Source organism: Bactrocera latifrons, unplaced genomic scaffold (genome assembly GCF_001853355.1).
Source record: "Bactrocera latifrons isolate USDA-ARS-PBARC rearing strain unplaced genomic scaffold, ASM185335v1 scaffold_125, whole genome shotgun sequence".
Lineage (NCBI taxonomy): Eukaryota > Metazoa > Arthropoda > Insecta > Diptera > Tephritidae > Bactrocera > Bactrocera latifrons.
This window is the reverse complement of record NW_017534686.1, coordinates 557,760-562,459: the sequence shown is the minus strand read 5'-3', so window position 1 is coordinate 562,459 and position 4,700 is coordinate 557,760. Positions and strand designations below refer to the sequence as shown.

At 30.7% G+C, this 4,700-nt stretch overlaps 1 protein-coding gene across 1 annotated transcript in view; it reads left to right on the top strand.

The window, feature by feature from the left end:
- Positions 1 to 4,700, top strand: part of LOC108978651 (ABC transporter G family member 20) — a 164,954-nt gene that overhangs the window by 71,624 nt on the left and 88,630 nt on the right. The gene's annotated exons all lie outside the window — the stretch shown is intronic.

Genomic DNA, 4,700 nt, shown 5'->3' with positions numbered 1-4,700 from the left:
AATTTTTAAAGAAATTTTTTAATATTTTCAATTTGTCTACAAATGCAACTTAATTTTTGCCACTTACTATTTACTTTACCATTCAGTTTTTCAATTTAACCGAATACAAAATTACAAATAGGTGGCAACCTGACTCAAAAAATATTTCAACGAAAAGCACTTTTCAGCCTAATTTGTTTKATACAAATATTGTAATAGTTATATCTTGATGTCATAATTTTCTACAATAAATATATTAAAAAAGTTGGCAACCTCCATACGTATTTTTAACTTAAATTTGTCAACAATATCATTATTGTGTTGACAAAATGGTAATATCTTTTCACTTATAGCATTTCTATTATAATAAATTTTGAAGCATGTGGCAACTCTTGCAAAAATATATGAATTTGATAGTCCTGATAAAGCTCTATAGCTTGATATCCCTATATTTTGTTTTGGTAGTAACATTTTTGCTATACATTTTAATCAATTCACAGTTTGAAACAGGTGGCAACTCTAAAATTTTATTTATTTAAATTAAATATCACAGCATTTAGCAACCATCAGCGGTATTTTTTAATTTCGATTCAACAAAAATATCTACATTCTGACATCAGTATTCTAATACATAATTTGTTAATCTTCTCAATTATGTACATACAATGTACAATATGTACAATATGTATTTTATTATATTAAAATTTTTATGCAGATGGCAACTTGCTGGAAATATGTATATTAATTTGCAAGCACTAATGAAGCGCTTTATATTGCGTTAGTTCTTTCCCTTATTTATTTTAATTAATTCAAAATTTTAAAYAAGTGGCAACTCTCAAAAAAATAGTGGRCATTTTCTTAGATTAACACGTTTAAGCCTACTTTTGTACTAATTTATTTAAACTACAGATTATATGAAAATTAAAATCAATTAAAAAGGTGGCAGCTCTTTTTTTTAAATTATGTTTTTAATTTTTATATTTAATTTCAAGTACATGAGCGCTACAGTTCTCTTTAAATATTCATTTAAAACATTTTATCAAACTTAAAAAAAATTTAATCGGTGGCATCTCTCTTTTAATTATATTTGCTATGTTTATTTCTAATTACAAGTTCGCATGCGCTACTGTTCTCTTGAAATAATAATTTAAAGAAAACTGTGGTATTTTTGCATATTAAAAGAATTTTAATAATTTTAAACTCCTTTTAATTTTTCATCCGGCTCATTTTCGTTTTTAAATTGAGACCATTGAAGTATTTTCTGAATGATGGCAAAGCTTTGCTAACGATATAATTTATGCATATGTACATWAAAGAAATAAACAACACAAATATAAACACATACTTGCTCGTGGCTTTAAACAATCTTTTCAAATGGAATATTTCATTGSTTTTGACTTTCTGCTTTTCCAGCAAATTTCCAAAAATAAATTGATTACTTGTTAGGAAAATGTTAAATAATTTAATACATGCCACTCCATTCATTCCATTGTCCATTGGTCCATTGTAATAAAATATGTAAGTTAAGCAAATTGGTATAAAAGGAGTTAAAAATGAGTAAATCTTTGCAAAGTCTCTATTTACAAAAACAAAAAAAAAAAAAAAAAACTAGTAGAAAAGTAAAAATAACAAGCGAAATGTTACGTATACGCTCCGGTACATTGCTTGCTCATTTGTTACGTATACGCCATGTTGCCGGTTGAATCAGTGTTATACCAGTAATTTTGTAGCAAAACAATATTTTCAAGAAAGTTTGTGTCGTTATTTTAAATGAAAAGACCTAACTAATACTGACATACTATTGTAATATAAATAACAATGTCAAAAAGTATAGAAAATGAAGTCTGCAGGTTCTTCGTATGCGAAAGTGTAAGTGGCCACTATATGCAAGTATAGTATTAATCATATACGAATTAAAAGCATTTTCTATTCCACCGAAAAACGTATTTATTCTTTTGTTCTGGAAATTTTAATTGTATATAAATACTTGTACGTTTTCAACGAACCAAAAATAACACATATTTTTCACAAAAACTAAATTATTACAAAAATATTTTAAACTTAGGCACTTATCACATCAAATATGTGCCATTTATTTAGCAAAACTATTGAAAGTCACATAAAAATATTATAGAAACCATTAAAGTTGACACTTGCAAAAATATACACAAATCTTTGCCGTTTTGCGCAAACTTTTTCACATTGCAARAGTGAAAAAGAAAAAAGTTAMAAAGCATAAAATATGCAAAATGATTTAAGCAAATAACACGCTGTACTTCAGACGCGATCGAAAGTTACAAACTGCAATTCATAATCAGCGATGTGAGTGCTTGAATGATCGAATGAATACGCCATGGCTGAATGGGTTAAATTTACGAATCATTTCCGCTCAAACGCGCCGTTAACTCGTACAGCAAGCGCCAGCGGCAGCAGCACACTTCAATATGACACACACAAAACCAAAAAATAAAAAAAAAAATAAAAATAAAAAAAAATAAAACATAAACGAAGAGTAAAATGTAGAAATATCAGAAGTAATTTTTTCCAACTATTACAATGATAATAAAATAATATTGCCATGGTGAGTATGTAACATGCCGCACAGTAGTAAACGATGAGAAACGCAACTAAAGAAATCACATTCAATATTTTTCTATGCTTTTGAGTGGCATCGTTTTATGTTTTCAYGCTGGCAAAGAAGCGGCAAACGACTTGCTATTGTACAAGGCTGATGGCAACCTTACTCCATTGGCAGTTATATGAATATCCTTATACATATATGTATGTGAGATGTCAAAAATGTGTAGCATACATATTGATGTGAATAAATACAAAAACAAAATAAAAATAAAATATAAAAAATAAAAAAAAGGCAAAAAAAAAAAAAGTTATGTGAACCCATATCTACACACACTTTATACTAAATGGTTACATAAGTATATACAAATCAGCAGATACAYATTCACCGCAATCACTATTTCCGTATTTCCCCAAAACTGTCACATTGTCAGCAAGAATTCAAGAATTTCGGCGTGTCTTTGCGTGTGTGTGTGTGTGTTTGTGTGTGCTTGAAGGCTGCTGTAATTGAATACTTTAAACGCGCCAGCAGCTGTCTCTTATACACATCTAGATGTGTATAAGAGACAGGTGTGTGTGTGCGGTCTTGTGGTAGAAACTATGCGACACATTATTTGATTGCGATTGCTTAGTCAAACACTCAAACACATATACGCGCCCACTTTCAAATACCTACATATTTGCGCACATTCATACAAATTGGTATCCAGATATGCGGAATATTTGAAGAAGTGGTTTCGGGACAACATTGAATCACTTATCGAATTTGGTTGATAAATAAGCAGCGTGTTCACAAATTACGGTAAAATATTGATAGTGATTGAGTTGTAGCGCAATAAAATAAAGCTTAGTAAATAAATTCAACAAAAATTAATTTTTTTTCCGCTGGCAATAAAAAAAATTATTAACATTAACTTAATTTAGTTACAAAAAAAATAATTAAATAAATAAAAAATATATTAAAACRATTTAAATGGGAACAAATTAAAATACAATTTCTTAGCTTCGCCTGACGGGTCCCGGGTTGTTGCATTTCACTAAAAAGTAGACGCCCGTAGTCCAATTTTTATCCCGGTCCCTGTAAAACTCTCATACCATCTCGCTAATGAAATTTAATGTAATATTGGAAGTGAACGAGGTTTTCATCCGATTTCGTCAATTTTCACAATACCAGGAGCGTTCCAAAGTAAACAGGAACAGGTGGCGCCATCTAAGTATATGTCGACTGGTGCGTTAGAATCTGCTATCTTTCTCGATTGTCCAGTGAGAATTTCATTAGATTTCATTTATGGGAAGTTAAGTTATCGCATTTCAAGTGGCAGTGTGTTTGTGTTAGCGGTGCGAAAATGAGCTTCGAACAAAGAGCCAACATTAAATTTTGTTTTAAAATTAGTAAAACTTTTACCGAAATGTTTAAATTGATTAAAAAAGTGTAAGTGATGTTTGTCTATCCCGTGGCAGRGTGCAGAGCGGTTTCAACGTTTTCAAAGTGGTCGTGAGGACATAAATGACGATCAACATGTAGGCCAATCAAAATCCGTGATCACCGGAAATTCCATCGAAACTATGCGTGAATTCATCAAAAATCTGTCAAAATCATCATTGAAATTCATGTAAATAGAATGGAAACAACTCCAAAACATCCATTTATCACAATTTGAACGAACATTTGACCTTACGAAAGGTGTGTGCACGGTTTGTTCCGCACAAATTGGCTGAGGACTAAAAATTGCTCAGAATCCAACATTCGAAAGACGCTTATTTGAACCAAAATCACATTTTAGCCATTAACCGCTCCCCGTGTTCACCTGATTTGGCACCGTGCGACTTCTTCCTTTTCGAAAAAAATGCTTTTGTCCATGAAAGAAAAGCGTTATGCAGACGTAGAGGCCATTCAAAAGGCTTGCATTGGCATACTAGTACCCATACCGGCTAATGAGCTAAAACACTCATTCTCTTGGACCGTGCGAAAAGCAGTACTGAAGCAAAAGTAAACTATTTTTTATAATATAAATTTATTTTGCCAAAAAAAACATTTGTTCTGCTTACTTTGGAACACACCTTGTATATGTGGGAGTTCTTATAATATTTGTGCGGAGCAAATTTTTTGTTATGCCTTAAGTGGTTTGGAGATATGTATATAT